Source organism: Musca autumnalis, unplaced genomic scaffold (genome assembly GCF_047663935.1).
Source record: "Musca autumnalis isolate F117 unplaced genomic scaffold, ASM4766393v1 scaffold_4, whole genome shotgun sequence".
NCBI classification, from domain to species: Eukaryota; Metazoa; Arthropoda; class Insecta; order Diptera; family Muscidae; genus Musca; species Musca autumnalis.
Window position 1 is genome coordinate 140,424,422 of NW_027411977.1, and position 19,622 is coordinate 140,444,043.

At 35.0% G+C, this 19,622-nt stretch overlaps 1 protein-coding gene across 8 annotated transcripts in view; it reads right to left on the bottom strand.

Moving 5' to 3' along the window:
• klar (klarsicht) overlaps positions 1-18,886 on the bottom strand; it is a 648,847-nt gene extending 629,961 nt beyond the window's left edge. For 2 of the 8 annotated variants that reach the window (XM_073982974.1, XM_073982968.1), the window contains exon 1: positions 17,459-18,578. The gene's annotated coding sequence lies outside the window, so the exon portion shown is untranslated. Of the gene's footprint in view, positions 1-17,458 lie in introns of all 8 variants that reach the window. The other 6 variants (XM_073982969.1, XM_073982970.1, XM_073982972.1 and 3 more) reach the window with 6 other exon arrangements.
• Between the last annotated feature and the right edge of the window lie 736 nt (positions 18,887-19,622).

A 19,622-nucleotide genomic window follows, 5' to 3' on the forward strand; every position in this document is an offset into this window, starting at 1 on the left:
GGGTTAGAAAAGAAACAAATTAATACCCGAAATCCAGTCAATGTTCTGTAGAATCGTTCATAAATGTAAATGCTAAAAATTATAATAAAAATGCATAAATGTTGTTTATAATTCAAAACAATCGAAGTGAAATGCATATGATTCAAGTCTTAAGTTGCTGAATATATGAATTAAAAAAATATAATAAATTACTAACGCGCATCTTCTCTAATCAGCCATGCAATATGAATGAATTTCAAACAGAAAATTTCTTAACAGAGGCCCGCCCGTCAGTTCCAAAAATGTAAATTGACAATTCACGTGAATCGCAACAACCAACAAACCGGCACAGCAAAGTGATGAAATCGTATAAACAAACAGTTGTTTAATAACAATGTCTAACGCACACATAGCCCATGCAGCAAAAGAATGGGATGAGGGCAGAAATATGACAACAAATAATAAACCAAACAAAGAAAAGCAAAAAACCGTCGAGCTAATTCCAATTTGAACTCAAAAAAATGGTAACATAATTTATCTGTTTGTTTTTTGTTTTACTTTCATTTCCTATTCCATATCTTCTTCAACGTGGTTTAGTTTGTTTTTTATTTTTCTTTCGACTCTTTTCGTTGCTTTGTTTTTCAACCAAATGTTGCCACTCATTTGAATATTAATACTCATTTTGTGATGGAGTGTTTTTTTGGAGTGATGACAAACTCATTAATGACATAGCCCACGCCAGTGTTGGGCTCTTAAGTACAGTACACATTGTCAGTTTTGAATGACGATTTTTTGCAATTATTGATAACTGTCCAACCGTCCAGCAACCACAAAATATTTTGTGGTTGCATGATGAATGACAAAAATGAACGGCCACACTAGCAAGCAACAACAAAGCTGTCATTCAAAACTGACAATGTGTACCCAGCTTAATTTAGGAATATCGATAGTTTGCCAGCTCTATATTGTGGCCGTTCATTTTTGTCATTCATTTGGAAAGTTATCGATTATTGGGAAAAATCGACATTCAAAACTGACAATGTGTACTGCACTTAAAGTTGGGTACACATTGTCAATTTTGAATGGCAGCTTTGTTGTTGCTTGCTAGTGTGGCCGTTCATTTTCGTCATTCATCATGCAACCACAAAATATTTTGTGGTTGCTGGACGGTTGGACAGTTATCGATAATTGCAAAAAATCGTCATTCAAAACTGACAATGTGTACTGTACTTCAGATATTTTCGATATTTCATTTAAAAAAATCGGTATTATCGTTAATTTATCATCGCCCTTAATTTGGAAATGAAAATGACGGAAATGTCTATGCTTTTGCTGACTTTTTGCACAAGAAATATAAAGAAGGAAAAACAATTGCTTTTATTTAATAAAAATACACAAAAATACAGTTTACTTTCCGGAAAAAGTTGTAAGTGTGAATACGGACTTACCTTCTCACGACCTCAAAACCGAAAAATCACGAAATTTATATTTATTTCAATGATTTTTTGGTTTTTAATCTGATAATATCGATAGACAAAACTATCACTCGATATTGAATTTTTAAAAAATAATTGATATTATCGATAGTGTAGATGGAAAACCAGTAGGCCTATTCTGTAACTTTTTAACGACAGTCGAGTTGTTATTTTTATCGCCAGGTTTTGGGGTTTGCACTAACGATGGTGTTATTCAGTAACTTATGTTAAAATACTATCGAAAATAAATATTTTAAAATGGTATCTCTGGAAATTGTTGTTGTCAAAAATAAAGAAAATATAGAAACGAAGAAATGAAAAATATAAAAAAACGTATATCCCACGAAAATTACGCAGTTTTATACCCTCCGCCATATTAAGTTCGTCATTCCGTTTGTAACTACCCGAAATAATCATTGTAGACCCCACAAACTATATATTCTTAATCAGCGTGCAATTCTACATCGATATAGTCATGTCCGTCCGTCTGTCCGTCTGTCTGTGGAAATCACTCTAGTGTCCGAACAGATTGACATAGGTGGATAAAATCTTGGAAAACTCTATTACATGTACGTAGGACATTTGGTATTGAAAGCGGGCTTTGTAGGTCCACGCTTTCGTATAGCCCCCATAGAGAGAGTATAAAAAGTTCGGCCCGACCGAACTTAACGCATTTCCTACTTGTTATAAAACTAAGTTGAATAAACTGTTCGAGTGAATGTCCAGTGTATTCTACGTAAGTGTAAATGCGTTGCAATGAAACAAGAACTGCTTACGTACAAACGTCTTATTGTAGAATGGCGCATATAATTGGTACCGAATTGGCGAAAGGAGAAAAATTTCAGAAATAATGGTCGCGGCGCCATGAGGAGAGAGAAGAGTTGCGGTCAAAGTTTTTAGAAAAAGCCAAATTCACGCTGATTCGCTCATGGTTAAATGCAGATAGCATCTGTTTCATGTTAATTGCAATATACATATTCACATACATAGATGTTGGTTGAACCTAAAGTTGAGACGAAAGCACCAGAATGATAGCATTAATAAATTTAAATTTTAAGACGAAAAACACGTTTCTGTTCCATTTTGGTTTTTAACCTACAGTAGACTTCGTTTATAATAACGGTACAAAATCCACGAAATTCGGTCGGCATAAGCGATAATCTCTGTATTTGATATTCGTTTAAATTATATAGGGCGGACAGAAATTTTGACGTTTCAATTTCGCCGTTATTATCAGTATGTCGTTATAAGCGATTGTCCAAGTCGCGAAATAATGTACTGCTTATTGCCGGTTCTCTCATAAAACTGTTCCTAAGAGATCAATCATATATAACTTATTCAAATGCCATTTTCAATAACAACAAATCGGCGACAATTTAACAACACAAAATTTATTGCCGTTTATTTATCGACAAAATTTTAAATAACAATGAGTAAAGTTGTTTAAAATGTTTCAGAATACCAAAGTAGATAAAAATATGGTTAAAAAATTTAAACAACTTGAGTGTCGATAAATTATGATAGTGAATCGAGGCACTGATCTTGATTTAGCATATAGAATATTGTCAAAGCTTGGAGTATAATCAAAACGACATCTGTATGCCTATTCTGTAACTTTTATCGATTGAAAAGTCGTTAACATTTCTTTTGTTTTTGTAACAACTACAAAACAAACAAATGAAATTGTTGTAAAATAAACAATGAGTGAAGTTGTTAAAAAGTTACTGAATAATTGCGACCAGCCCCCCTATTCTGTAACTTTTTAACAACTTTACTCATTGTTTATTTTACAACAATTCCATTTGTTTGTTTTGTAGTTGATTTCGAGATGTTACCAAATCTTTATTCTGGAAAAATCGGCTACGAGAAGGGATTGGGTATGAATACAAGGAAATTGTGAGCAATCAGTCATTTGTGATTTGTAGAGCGAAATGAACAGTCGTTTAAAGAAAAAGTAACGGATAAGCTGTGTGCTTATTAGAGGTAAGCTGTGTGCATAGTAATTAAGGTCGGTTACAAATAGTTCAAGTAAGGTAAATAATGCATTGTAGAAACGAAATCTAAAACGCCCCCTGTTTTATTTTGTACAAATCGTATCGGGGAATAAAGCAACGTCTACACGGAGATTATTTAAATTTAAGGCCGTAACTGTATAACCAAAACGACTTCTGATATTGTTATGATGTATTTTGTAAATTGTTCAATTGGAATATTTCCTAGATATTCCTATAGGTATCGATCGCTCTGCTCTTATAGGTGAAGCAAAGTTATCTTTTCATTCAAAATTTGTATTGGTACAAATGGATGAATTTTTGTTCTCAAAATAAATTATTTTATCATATAGAATGTTGTAAAAACTTGGAGAATCAAAATGATTTTTTTATATTGCGAACAAATCTTCAATGCTGTGTTATTCTATTAGAAAATTTCTGTGCTTATCTCATATCGACACCTCCAAATAATAGTATGCTAAGTCTAAAAAGTGAGTTTTGCAGGAGAAGCTCTTAAAGTTTGGAAATTTTTTTGAACTTCAGTACTATGCTAAGTCAATATTTGTTTATAACTTCTGTTCGGATTGACCGATCATTACCAAAATTAGACAGAATTTAAGTTAAAGGACGTTCAACACCTCCAAATAATAGTTTGCTAATTCTGAAAAGCGAGTTTTGCAGAACAAGCTCTAAAAGTTTGGAAATTTCTTTGACCTTCAGTACTATGCTAAGTAAATATTTGTTTATAACTTCTGTTCGGATTGTCCGATCATTACCAAAATTTGACAGAATTTAAGTTAAAGGACGTTAAATATAAAAATGTAAAGAACTTGAAAACATGCTAAGTAGACTTAGCATACTATTGTTTGGAGGCGTCGATATGTACAGCACTGTTCTTATAAATGAATCAAAGTTATATTTTCCATCTTAATTTCTGTTAAGGAATTGGTTGAATTTTGATTTTTCTCCTCAAAATAACATTTTTTCTTCACTCTTCTTCAATCCAAAAAATGTCATTGCCAATTGAATTTGTGCATTCTTTCGGTGCATCTGATCTTGATTTAGTAAATACAACAACTCGCAGTGCCCTACGGCTGCATGAACAGGATCTCTGGCGCGGTTGTGCCTATGGGCATGGGTGTATCCTGAACGAATCAGGTATAAATGTTAACCAACGCCGGAAACTGAGCGACTATATATCACCAGTCCTGAGATTTGTCGATATAGACGTCGTTATACCTAGTAGAGACGACTGGAACCGCAGTAACCCCCCTCTGGACGATCTGGCTTTTTATACAGACGGTTCCAAGATGGAGGAAGGTACCGGGGCCGGCGTCTACAGTGAAAGGCTATCTCTTGAGTATACCTGCAGCCTAGACAGCAACTGTAGTGTCTTCCAGGCTGAAATCTTCGCGATTTGGAAGGCAGCGGAATTGATAAAAAGTTTGGATGCAGTAATCTTTGAACCGGTGACTATCTTTGTGGATAATCAAGCGGCTCTTAAAGCCATCAAATCCTGCAACATCAAATCCGATGTCGTTCATAAGTGTAGATCAGCCTTGGGAACGCTAACTAATGACTTTCGGCTATGCTGGACTCCGCGACTATCTGGGTAATGAAAGAGCAGATGAATTAGCTAGACGAGGATAGCAGTCTACAGATCTAGCTATCGCTGACTCCATCAAACCAACCATTATTCATTTCTTCCAAAAAATTGAAGCGTTCTCTGACGAAAGAGCCAGTGAATTGTGGCATAATGAAGATCCATATTGCCGTCTCTGTCAGTCAAAAGAACGAACTCTCTGTTGAACCTGAGTAAAGCTGAAGTTAGAGTAACTACGGGAGTCATCACTTGACATTGCTATATCAGGGCCTTTACCATCAAATGGGATGAGGATGTTACTGACTACTGCAGACTCTGTGAGGATGAGGAGGAGTTAAAGACGATCGAGCACCTCCTGTGTCGTTGTCCAGCAACAATGAGTAAAGTAGTTTAAAATGTTTCAGAATACCAAAGTCGATAATAATATGGTTAAAAAATTTAAACAACTTGAGTGTCGATAAATTATGATAGTGAATCGAGGCACTGACTGCCCCCCTATTCAGTAAATTTTTAACAACTTTACTCATTGTTTATTTTACAACAATTTCATTTGTTTGTTTTGTAGTTGTTACAAAAACAAAAGAAATTTTATCGATTAAAAAGTTGTTAAAAGTTACAGGACCAATATTTGTGCTCGGTTTGTCACAACTGCACCTTCACCCAAATCCAAGCTTCGGAGTCGGGAGTGGGTGCATCTAAGGGGTTTTTGTGGACTGAAAATCGAGGAAATAGTGGACTACATGAGCCGGAATAATATCATGGTCGCGGCGGTGCAGGAAACCAAGCTAAACAACAACCGCAGCTTAAAAGCCCTCGGCACATACGGTCCGTTTAGTGACACGTTGGGACACCCGTTGTCCCAAAAAAGTTAAATTATTGGTCTGTTCCAGAACTGCAAGAATCTACTATTTTTTTCCGATAACATAAAGGAATAAATGTTATCGTAGTAAAAAATAGTAGCTTCTTGCAGGTTCTGGAACAGAGCATATGTTTAACTTTAATGCGTCAGCCACATTGTTGTTTTTCAAAAAACTTGGCATCACTTACACTTTTTTCATGTGGTTGTTGAACCGCGAGCGCTAAAGCGTTGTGATGGTTACAACGTACCAAAAGTGGAGGTGGGGGATTAGCTTTCGTGTTGCACTAGTCTGTTCAATACAAACCTATCTCGCTGGTCTCGCGAGCCGGGCTCCTTACTTGGATTGTATGGGGTAGCAGTCAGGTTGGGAACTGCCGATAAATAGCTGCACTTCAGGTTATAGGTCCAACATTACCCCACTTTTGGAAGGTCATAACCGTCAGGTCCTGTGGGACTAACGCTAATCATGAGCTGTGGTATTCGGTCCGCGGAAACGACCAGAGGGGTGTATCGCTGTTTCAGCAAATAGATAGCTCTACGTTTTGTACGGACGACCTTACCAGAATTAGCGGAGAGTGTCACAATTCCCCAGACATAACCATCGTGTCACCTGGTCTGACAAATGACGTCACCTGGTAACCCGTCATTTCTCTTGAATCAGAACGTCTCCCCATACCGATTTCATTACCTCTGAACGTGAGTTCCAGAGATTTTACTAATCACCGCTTCAGATATCTGCCAACCCTTCTGTTGTTCGGGTAGCAGAACGGGCGTTCCGAGACATCATTACTGCTGCAGCCGCTCGCCATACACCTGCTGGTCGAATTCCCGACGAGCTTCGTCGTGCCAACACCAGAGTCAGGGAGTTGACACTGGTAGTAAATAGGTTGGTCGGAGAGTCCAAGCGGAACAAGTGGTTAGATCATCTGGAGAGTTACATCATTGCATTGACTTAACTATTGGTTAAGTCACTCTCAAAACCTAGGAAAAAGGAAGATGGGACCTAATCCACGTTTGACGACGTTGCGCTATCTAATCCGGAGAGGTGTGCTTATTTTATTCGATAATTTTTTTAAGCACCCGAGCGATGAGAAAAGTACTACGTCGCATCAAATCTCTTCCTACCGAGGAGGAAACTCAACGATTTCCAGTTGATGTTGGTCCAATCGTGTTTAGGAATGCTAAATTACTTAAAGCGTTGGCCCCTGATGGAATTTTTATAGTAATGCTGAAACAGCTGAATGAGAGGGAGTTGAGTATCTCACCAAAAATGCTCAAACTCTGTAGAAAATGGGCAGGGAGGTCCTGCTACTGAAGCCAGCAAAGGTAAATCGTACATAGTAAACGCACGTTAGCAGAACATCCCTACGTAAGCTCCACAAAATAACTTGATATCGAATCCTTCCTATCGAAGAAGAACCACCACACTTTACAACAAATGTTGTTGCAAATTTCATAAGGAGCGCATGGACGACCCAAATCGTTGGATCCTAACGGAATCTTCATGGTAATGCTGAAACAGCTGAAAGAACCGGAAGTTGAGTATCGAACCAGGGCAAGGATGCCAGCAAAGGTAAATCGCACATCGTAATCGTCCGTAAGCAACACACAGCGCTGCACACCAACTTGATATCGAATCCTAGGTAATAACCGGAGAGGTGTAGCGCTAGACGCTAAGCTAATTGACGTCGTTTCCGGAAGTTCATCAATCACGGCTTCAAAGAACATTCCAACCATTCTGATGTTCGGGGACGATCCGGGACATCATTACATCTGCAGACGCTCGCTGTATACCTGCCAAGGACATCTAGCTTTGGGAATATTTTTGGGGGATGCAAATTGGAGCATCGCCGGTATATATGGTATTATATGGTTTGAATGTCTTTATTGATCAGTTTATCTTATTTCATCAATCGCCTTTTCAATAGTTGTCTAGGAATTCATCAGTTCGTCAAGCTCTTTCTTCCACCACACTTGTATGGATTTTTTGGTCGGATAAGTTTGTGCACACTATTACTTATGACATTCAAGAAGAGTGTAAGACAGATCATCCATAGCTCAGCAAGTACTCCTGTCTCTTATAGTGTTGGGTATCTGTCCCGGCTGTAAACTTCTGGGCAAATATTGTCCTTATTCGTTTACAAGTGGTGGGATTCTGTAATTCATTTTTTGAGTTACCGACAAAAATTGGCAAATCGGTTTCTTCATGTTGATCATTTGTAACACATACATACATATTTGTTTTTATTTCAATACCTACCAAAAACAGCTATGTTTGCATCACTGATCGTGAGGAGATGAACTCTCTCAGTATGAGAGTCGGAATTAAAAATCACTCAATTGAGTAATGGAAGGAACTAACAAAGCCATGTATAAACATATCTACAGTGCAGAGTCTACACGGTTTTGCCCGCTTGTTGGCTATAAGTCGGTAGGTAAAACAGAAAGTGTGCAAACTCATAAAATAATTTTATTAAAGAAGAAAAGTGTAAAAAATCTTCGTGAGTATAAAAGATAAAGCATAAAGAAGATACATACATAGGGAGCAGGTAAAATAAGGTGAGAAAACATAAAACGCACACTTTTTAACATTCATTCATTAAAGAACCTAAGCGCATTACCACGAAGGGAGAAGAAGAAATGTGTACGAAGTACAATTAGGCAACAACAGCGAAACAAGTGCAAGCAATTGTTGACAACAAGAAAGATAAAAGAAAGATATTGAGGTAATACAACAAGCAGAACCACGATGACAGTGTGAAATGTAGCAAAAAATCAAAGAACATCAATTAAAAGAACGGGAACTTAGAAATGGTTTAGGATTGCCAACAATCGTTTTTGTTTTTGATATTGGAAATTTGTACATCTTTTCAACAGAGAATTTCAACAAGGTTGTTTTATTATTCCATTATCTTATGACCTTGGAGAATTGAACTTGTCTTAGACATTATAGAGCACTTGCAAAGGAACAAACAAATGGTCTACGTTTGGAACTTTTAGAGGGGTCGAAGAATAGAATTATCAAATTATAAAATGCAAACAAAATTGATTTTGCATTGATACAAGAAAGTCACTTAATTTCGGATTTAACACAAAACCTTTATTTTAAGTCGTGGTATTCTTGGCAGAGGGGTTTGAAAAGGCATTTTAATTGTATTATATATATGTACATATATCAGATCCAAAGAACCGTTTAGTATCAAAACTGATGCAGATAAGGTTTTTTAGTTTTAGACCAAAATCGAATATTGAAAGGAATCCTGGCAATTGCAATGAAAGCAATTCCATTACCTATCCCTATAAAGCATTAGTTGAACGATTCAGTGCAAAGGGCGACTAAACTACGTCAGTCAAAATCGCTAATTATTATTAAAAGAATGGACGATAATAATAATTCAGTTCAAAGATCGACCATATCAGTCAACTACTTCGGGGACGTCCCCCACAAAACTTCAGAATTTTTCTGTAAGATGGAACGATAACTTTGGAGGCAACAATTGATTTAGCCCAAACTGTACATCGTAAAATTTCTACCAGACATAGATGGCGTTCCAATATGGTCCACACATTCAGGTACCCCCCACATAAAATTTCGAAAAAGTGCAGTTTAAGACCCCCTCTCGAATCCCTTTAATTTTTGCTTTTACAAATTGTATTCGCTGCCCCCATTGCGACGGTACAAGTTTAATAAGGGACAAGTCCATAATTCCTGAGAAAATTACCCGAAACCGAAAACCATGTGTAGTGACTGGAGCCCACGATAACTCTCGAACGGATCAGCTGATTAGATTATAAGAACTTGGCCTTCGTAATTTTTTGTCCGAACATAGTTTAAGTTCAAAGATGAGCCATATGGGTCCACTCCTTCAGGTACCTCCCCCACAAAAGTTCAAAACTTTTTGTTAAAGTGGATAGCACGATAACTCTCAAAGGCAAAGATAAGGTTCCATTGTGACGGGACAAGTTTTTTCAGAGGCAAGTCCATACTTCCTGAGAAAATGACCCGAGGGGATCAAAAATTCGGTCCAAAATTTGGCATTCATAAATTGTTGTCCAAATTTAGTTTAACTTCGAAAATGGTCCATATGGGTCTTCTCCTTAGGATACCTCCCCCACAAAAGTTCAAAATTTTTGTTTAAGTGCAGTTTAAGATCTGTTGGGAGCAATGAACGCAAACAACCATTCACACGCAGTCAAAAACTTTTCATTTTCTCTGAATCGTTTCGTTCTCAAAACAAAAACACAAACTTTTCAATTGAAGAAGAAACAAGTAAGAAAAGCGTTAAGTTCGGTCGAGCCGAACTTTTTATACCCTCCACCACAAATTTCAGCCATTTCGGTGGATTAATGTGGCCACAAACTTCAAAATACCGAAGTTCGGAAGGTACCGTTCTATGCGGGCTATATGATGGCGTGGACCTATACCTACAAATTTCTGGGGGAAAGTTTTATACGCCTAACGAAGACTAAATACCAAATTTCAGCCATCTCGGTGTGATAATGAGGCTAAAACGTGCAAAATATCGAAAATCGGGAGATATTGTATTATGGGGGCTATATCAACACGTGGACCTATATAAACATATTATGGTAGAAATGTTTCTTAGCCTCTGGAAACACAAAATACAAAGTTACAACCGATTCTTTGATCGAATGGGTCTAATACATTCAAAATATATTAAAATGACGCGTACTTTATAAGGGGCCTTATGTGGGGGCTATACCAAAACGTGGACCTATATAACCCAACTTTGGTAGGAATGTTTTCTGGCCTCTGAAGACACAAAATACCAAATTACAACCAATTATGTGGTCAAATGGGTATAATACATTCAAAATATATTAAAATGACGCGTACTTTATATGGGGCCTTATATGGGGGCTATACCAAAACGTGGACCTATATAACCCAACTTTGGTAGGAATATTTTTTGGCCTCTGGAGACACAAAGTACCAAATTACAACCAATTCGGTGGTAAAATGGGCCAAATATCTTAAAAATTCCTTAAAACGACGACGCGTCACGCGTCATTTTGTATGGGGGCTATACGAAAGCGTGGACCTACTTTGCCCGATTTCAATACCAAAAGTCCTACGTAAAAATAACATATTTTCCCAAAATTTCATCAACCTACGTCAATCCGTTCGGACGCTAGAGTGATTTCCACAGACGGACAGACGGACGGACATGGCTACATCGATGTAGAATTGCACGCTGATCAAGAATATATATACTTTGTGGGGTCTACAATGATTATTTCGAGTAGTTACAAACGTGACAAACTTAATATACCCCCATCCTATGGTGGAGGGTATAAAAACGGCACGATTTCTGAAAAGTACTTCGGCTATACTGTTCCGAGTTGTTTCATTCACGAACAAAACAAATGAATCGTTTGCAAACGTTTGCTGTGCGAAAAGATCAATTGCTCATTAAGGTAAACACACACATTTGATTGTTTAACAGCACAGTAAGCTAACGTCACATACTTGGGACATACTGGGGTGGATGTTTCAATCAACCACCACACGTTTGCAATGTGTATTGTACGGTTTCGTTTTCTCTAAGTTGTTGTGAAGTTGAGAACTTTAAGTTTTGTTTGCACTCAAAGTAAAATTAGTTGTGACATAACCATAAAGCCGTAAGGCCTTATCAGTCAGCTGATTGAACCAAACCTATGGAGATCAATGTATTCGATTAGTAGTGACATAATATAATGCCATAACCATAAGAACCAAATGGTTTTTGGTTTTCTATGATTCTGGCGTTATGGACTATGTCATGACTAATTCTTCATTCACGAATGTAAACAAAACGAAACTAAACAGAGAGTTCGGTCAACTTTGGTTATATTTCGTTTTGTTTCTATGGAAAATACGAAACGAATGCAAAGTTTTCATAAAGTTTATTTCCGTACTCTGGTTGGCAGATCCTTAAGTGAAACGGATCTTGATTGTGTAAACTCACACAGGCTCGGCAAAGCTGATACTGATAATTTTTACTTGTGTTATATAAATATTACAGTAGTTTCACTTATCTGCATTGGTTTTAGCTGCGTTTTGGCTTTAGCTGCCCAGTTTCATTTTTCGTGCGTAGAGCAAATTTATATTTTATATTAGGGGTTATGTTATTTTTCATGAATTTTTCACAAGAAATATACAGTGAGTCAATTAAGTATTTTCCATCTTTAGAAAATTGAAAAAAAAAATCAATAAATTCGTTTTAAACCATGGACACTTCATCCAAGACATTGATTCCGAGATTAATATTGAAGACCCGATTAATTTTTGGAAGCGGCCAGGAAGGATTTCCGCGATTTTTTAAATCATTTTTGGCCTTGAATTTCATAGTGCCAAACTGTAATTTCTTCAACTATTTGCGATGCATCTTAGCTTTTTATTTATTTTTTACGCGTTTGTTATGATTTGAATGTAGCGGCGAATCATTTTTCACTCATAATCTTAGAAATAATTGTCATTACCGACAACATTATTGAAGGGAAATTGGAGAAAATAACCGCGAAAACATGTCGCAAGATGGTGGAACTGGTGCCGAAACGGTTCATTCATAATTTTACAACTGTTTGTGCAGTTTTAGTTCCTATGCTACCTGCAAAACACAATAAAATTTTTCCTTTCAAAACTTTTATCATAGCCAATTTTTGTCAGAACGCACAATGGTCCCAAATCCAAATTTTCTGGCCAAAACTATTTCAACGTCCATTTTGTATTGAAATTAATTATTATTTATAATAAATGTGTACAAACAGCAATTCTTACGTTTTATCGACCAAAATTACCAAAAACAGCCAAAATTTGTTGAACAGGGTGGTCCCGTTGTGTGGGGTCTAAACCAAAACATTGACCTATGTTAATAATTTTTGGTACGAAGAATTCATATCTTCCATGAGGTCAAAATACCAAATTTCAGCCGAATCGGTCATAAAGTGTCGCTAAAATCCACAAAATATCTTAAATCGGACGGTACTTTTATGTGGGGGCTATGACAAAAAATTGACCTATTTTCAAAAAAATTATACATACTTGTTTTCTATGCTCTGAAACCCCTAAATATGAGTTTTAAGGAAAATCGGTTGATAGATGTGGGTATTACCGTTCTATTTCAATTGGATACTACGTACAGTCACAACAGGTATTTACAAAAAATTCTTCCATCTTAAAATAGAAAAATCCACTTTATTTTAACTGTGGCAAATTTGAGCACGATTTCACTTCTGAATTTATTAGTACAGACCCCCTGCTATCTTTCAAATTCGATTTGTGGGTGGACAAATTTGGACATTTTTTTAAAAGTTTAAGTATATTTAAAAGTATTTGTAAAAAATAATTTTTAATATATATAAAAACATTGATATTATTATGCTAATTTTACAAATTTCATCGTTCTTTTTGTAAATATTATGAAAGTACTCATTAACAGCTTCCCGATTCATAATAACTTTGGTCTCACTTCTGTATATTTATGCAGCGACGCAATACAACAAAATTTGTATATTTTACAGCAAAAAGTCTGTTTTATTTTTACATAAAAAAGTGTCAACTTTGGAACTGCGCCAATCAACGAATACTAACGTTATTTACAAAAACTAATTATTTTCAGATTACATGATGTGTTTTTTATTATTTTGTGCAAAAATAAATTAAAATTTCGAAACTTCAAAAATAGGGTTTTGGCCAAAAATTTCCTGATTGAAACCTATGTGGAACGGCTCGAAATTGTAAATATAGGCTATCTTCGAATTTAATCGTAGTTTGGAAATATTTTTGGCTGTACCAAGTGTGAACCAAGTCGGTTAATCCTTGCAAGAGAAACGCTTAAACTGCATTTATGCGAAAAAATTGAGACTTTTGTGTAGGAGTTCCTGAAGGAGTGGTCCATGTTCGAACCTTATCTCTGTTTAAAAGAAATATTAGGAAGTAGAATAGTAAAGGTAGCTTATTTTTTAGACATTTAAGATCACTTTCAAAAACCTCTAGTATAGTAGACAGTACGCTTCCGAAAATGAACTCATTGACAAGGCATATAAAGAATTACCGTTGCTAGCACTGGTCAATACGACGTTTGTTTCATCCGAATTTGTTTTCTGTTTGTAAAGGCCAAAACTAAAAGGATTTTTCTTGCTTGCTTCGCTTTATTGGACTGTTATTTGCAGTATATATAGTATAATGGTCTGCTTCTCTAAGACGATTCGAATTCAAATTATTTCGAATTACTACCAAACTCATGTTATTTTAGACAAGTTTTGTTTTTTCGAAAACAGAAATGAATAAAATATTTTCAAAAAACTGAAGTTTGGTTGCAGTTCGAACGAATTTGAATTTGAATCGTCTTACCCTGCGTTTACACATGTCAGTGACAGTTCGAAAAACTCAATACACTCACACCTTTTTATAATTATATTTGTCGAACTAGCTCAGCTGGCAATGAAATTCTCTTGCCAGTGAGTAATAATAATGCCTTGTCAGCTAGTGCTAATTCGAAAAAATTATAATACATATACCCAAACTGGATGCAAATCATTGGCAGTATATTTAAAAGTATTTGTAAAAAATAATTTTTAATATATATAAAAACATTGATATTATTATGCTAATTTTACAAATTTCATCGTTCTTTTTGTAAATATTATGAAAGTACTCATTAACAGCTTCCCGATTCATAATAACTTTGGTCTCACTTCTGTATATTTATGCAGCGACGCAATACAACAAAATTTGTATATTTTACAGCAAAAAGTCTGTTTTATTTTTACATAAAAAAGTGTCAACTTTGGAACTGCGCCAATCAACGAATACTAACGTTATTTACAAAAACTAATTATTTTCAGATTACATGATGTGTTTTTTATTATTTTGTGCAAAAATAAATTAAAATTTCGAAACTTCAAAAATAGGGTTTTGGCCAAAAATTTCCTGATTGAAACCTATGTGGAACGGCTCGAAATTGTAAATATAGGCTATCTTCGAATTTAATCGTAGTTTGGAAATATTTTTGGCTGTACAGCAAAAAAAAATTGGAAGTGGTACAATGTAGAGTTATGATTTCAAAAAAAAAACTAGTTGGTTGATCCCTATAATCAGCAACAAATTTCTTCAAAAGACAAACTAAAGTTTCGAACATTTTCACTAGACGGTCCACTGAGAGTCATGAAAAATGCATTCCATTCCAGCAAAAAGTTTGCAAGTAGTACAATGTAGAGTTATGAGTTCACTACATCTTTCGATGCAGTCCACACAGAGTTATGAAAAATTCACTCTGTTCGATACATTTTAGAAGCACTCGCTTAATGATCCCTACAAACAAGCCAAATTGCTTTTCTTATTGCGTTTTTTAGCATCTTTAGGCTGCATTTAAATTCAATCCAAAACACTGCATCAAATGCTGTGATTTGGATTGAAAATGGACTGCATTCTACCTGCGCGCTCTCTTTTAAAATTCATAAGTGAATTCATAGAAAAATATGTACTCCAACGACACTTGTACTGATTAAACTGCACACACGAATGCAAACATTTTGCTGGGATTCTTCACATAAATCCAGTATAAATCACGCATCATTTACATATTCCGTTGGGAGGATTAAAGTGACAGTCCGTTACTTTATGTTTACATTTAAATCAATGGAGGGCAAATTCCGAGAGACTCATGTATTTTTTACACTTTTGTGTATGAGGCCGAGCATTTCTGCCCAACAGTGATTTAAATATACATTATTTGTATTTAATCATTTGCCTATCGGGTATTGTGTGAAAACTCAATTTTCTGTGCAGTTATTTGCTATTCCCATTCTATATGCTTTATTTTATATCATTTTCTCAGAAAATAATTATTTATTTTGTGATATCAATTCAAATCGCAAAATGTAACGGATGTATCGTAAAAAGTGATGCCAATTTTGATACTTTTTTGGAAGTGTAGAAATTTTTTCTACAAACCAGATTTGTATTGGAGGATTTGTGCCGGTAGATTATGGCCATTAGATTTTGGCCGGATTTAGTAAATAAAACCTGATAATTCGCTAAATCCGGCTAATGAATTCATATCTAAATCGACTATAATTTGGTATGACAAATCTGTAGTGGAATTTTCTAACGCATTTTTTGGTTACCGACCAAAATCGGTAAAATTACAATGCTTATCATTTGGGTAATTAACAATGTTTGTCGGTAAACTAGCGACGAATAAAAAGTAGTAGTAAAGTTCTACCGATACCAAGAGTGTTGTCAACTTTCATTTTAATTTATCTATATATATATATAAAAATGGTGTAAAAAATGTATAGTAATTCATAAAATGAGAACGGCTAGGCCGTTTCTGTAAAATTTTTTGTCAGTTATTCGTATTTTCGAGGAGAAGGTCTTTACGGAAGAAAATTTTTGAAAATCTCTCTGGAAAAGTCGGAAAATTGGAAAAATCGAACATTGAGTTTTTGTATGAAATTTTATTCCTTAATAGCGAGACGAAGTTCGCCGGGTCCGCTAGTAATTCATAATTTTGCTTTTAATTTTACCAATTTTTGTCGGTAGATAGTAGGGATACGTATTACCAAGCAAAAATCGATCTTTCAATCTTTTGATTCTTACTTAGAACTCAAGAATCGGTCTTTCGATCTTTTGATTCTTACTTAGAACTCAAAAATCGATTTTTCGATTCTTGCGTAGGAATCAAAAATCGATCTTTCGATCCTTTGATTCTTACTTAGAACTCACTTGTATAAAAGAATCGTTCGATCGAGATGACTCCTTAGTTGAAAATGTGAACGTTTTAGTGTACAATGCTTCGCGTTTAACACTGCCGTACCGTTAGATTAACTTTGTTCATCAGTACAACAAATAATATAATATTGTTGTCTTGCTCTTACCAATGTAATCTGTATATTTCATTTTCGTGGTACATCAAAAAGTCAAAACAGAATTGATCTTTCGATTCCCACTGCAAGAATCGAAGAATCATAATAGAAAGTCGATCTTTCGATTCTCTATGAAGTCAAAACTCGATTCCGATTTTTAGATTCTTGAAATCAAAGAATCGAGGAATCGATTTCTCGAAAATCGACTTGCGTATCCCTAGTAGATAGAAAATGCGTTAGAGAATCCTAGTGGTCAAATTTGACCGAATTAAGCAATTGTGAATTTTAAACCAATTCCGATCGCATAAAATGTTACTTTGGCAACCCTTTTAAGTACCTAACATAAAATTATGTAAAAAGGATAGCGATTGCGCAAACGAAAAGATACTAAACAACGTGAATATTATTATATAAAAGTAATTCAAATTATAATATCATAGCCATTTTCTAAAACAATCCAGACTTGGAAAACATTTCAAGAATATTGAAGCATTGTCAAGTAAAGACCATTAACTGTTTGAGATACAAATGCATGTGCATACATACACATTGTTTATTTTTTGTTCATTGATCTTTTGCCAATTTATATAAAAACATAATTTCAGTTGCACACGTACAAACATATCTTTGAAGAATCCAAGCAGTTGAAATTAAGAAGATTATAGAGATACAAACATACCTTTCGCAAAAATTTTGGAATTCCGGAATTTACCAGCGTAATTCGTGTTTATTTTTACCAAATTTTAAGCACAAAACCTTTATGGACACCGGATGTTTGATAACGAGGGTTTCTCTTATTCCTTCTTTTTATTGCTTTTTCTTATCGCTTAAGCGATCACATTTAAGAATTCTTATTTTGTATTCACATTGAAAACAGACACACACAGAAACCTATAATACGCTTAAATATAAACCGCGCAGGTGTACCCTTGGTTTATCCAACCTTGGCAGATTGTAATAAAATATTTAAAAAACCAAAGATTACATACATTTGTTTAAAAAAATCCCTCACTTATTTAATGCACTTTTTGCCAATATCTATAAAATAAAAACATTTTTGTTTGCCATTGCTTTTATTTGCTGTTACTTCTTTTCTTCTTTTGCTCTTCCACACTTGGTTTCAAACAAAAACACTTCTGATTTTTCTTTCAAACTTTGCATATTTTGTACACTTCGTTATTTATTTTCTTATTTAAATTTTATTTTCTTCGATTAAAATGTGATTCTTTTTTTTTCAATTTATTTATAAAATTAAACACTTCTTTTCCATGGACAATGCAATATTTCGCTGCTTGTGTTACTCTTTCTCTCTTCCTATGTTGTGAGTAATTGCATTTTTTGCTGACATAAACACATCAACAAGCTCCACAATATTGGCCAAAACACACAAACACCCGTACTCCGTATAAAAGATATTTTCATATATTTTTGAGAACTTTTAGCTACAATAGAAATATTGCAAATAAAACCATACTCTTTTGTTAATTATATATTTGCTGTTATTTGTTATTTTTCGTTTAGCGGTTTCGGCAATTGAAAAAAATGCATTTGTTAGCACTTTAGTTATATTTGTTATATGCAGGTATTACTCGCACTCTCCGCTTAACACTTTGCTAGAAGTGTTAAGTTTCATTAATTTTATATTCAAAAATTTCTTTGTTTTGTAATTCTGACAAATAATTAAATATTTGATACATTTTGCTCTCGAAATCTTAAAAAAATGCTTTGCTTTACTATATCACAATTCCGACACGCCGCGGCTGCACGTTCACGTTCAACTCTTCACGCGTCAAAAATACAAGTAAAATCCCAAAGAGGAGAGAGCTTACTTGCTCCTTCGACGAAATCCATTTGTAAAAGTTACACTTGAAGCGCTTCTTGCTTCAAATATTTTTATAGATTTAGAGGTAAGAGTAAATGATTTTTACATTATTCGTATTATTCTTAATCGCCGTAAAGAATTGTTTGCTAAATATACTCTTGTTCTTCGTCAGCTATGTCAATTTAAATTATTTCCAATATTTATCGTATTTGTTTCTATTATTATACCATACTCGTAAGCTTATAAAGCACAACGCTTGCTATGTAACACCACTCCAATTGGAACAATAAACGTGATTAACACAGAACCATTGTGAATTGTTTTCTCTGATAGTGAATAGTTGACAACGACGCCTTGCATCATTTTACTTGAAATTTGTTGTACGATATGTCGCATGCCGACCATGGTTTTTACTCCATTTAAATTATGTAAATTGGTTAGACATTTCAATAAAAAGTAGCATAATCGGTGACACTTGCAACGTCTCCCTTTATAAATTATGAAGATACCTTCTCGACTGGAAGTCATTATCTTCACTTGACACAAATATCTATCAACTAACTAAAAAATAATAACAGTCCCCTAAAGTATGCAAATGATAATACTGTGCGGATACACAGCAAAATGTTTGCCTCCAAAGATGCAGTTAAATCATATGTAAAAGTGATCTGGAAGTGCATCAAATTATGCATTTTCACTCATGATTTTTACAAGAGCGTGACTACTGAAAGATGCACTCCATTAGCACTGCATTTTAACTAACCCTTCGGCACTGCATTTTAACTATACCTTTGGAATCGCATTTTAACTAACCCTTTGGGGTAGAATAGGATGCAGTCCAATTTGCATCCAAAGCACGTGTTTTTATGCAGTGCAGTGTATGTGTAAAACAACAATAATAAGAACTTTATTACATTAACACAGATTATGAAATTTCTTCATTCAATTCAATCGCAACTGAGTTTGTTTCGCCCGCTCTCCATTTAATCCAAGCTGAAATGTTTTTGCTTCACCTGCTAAA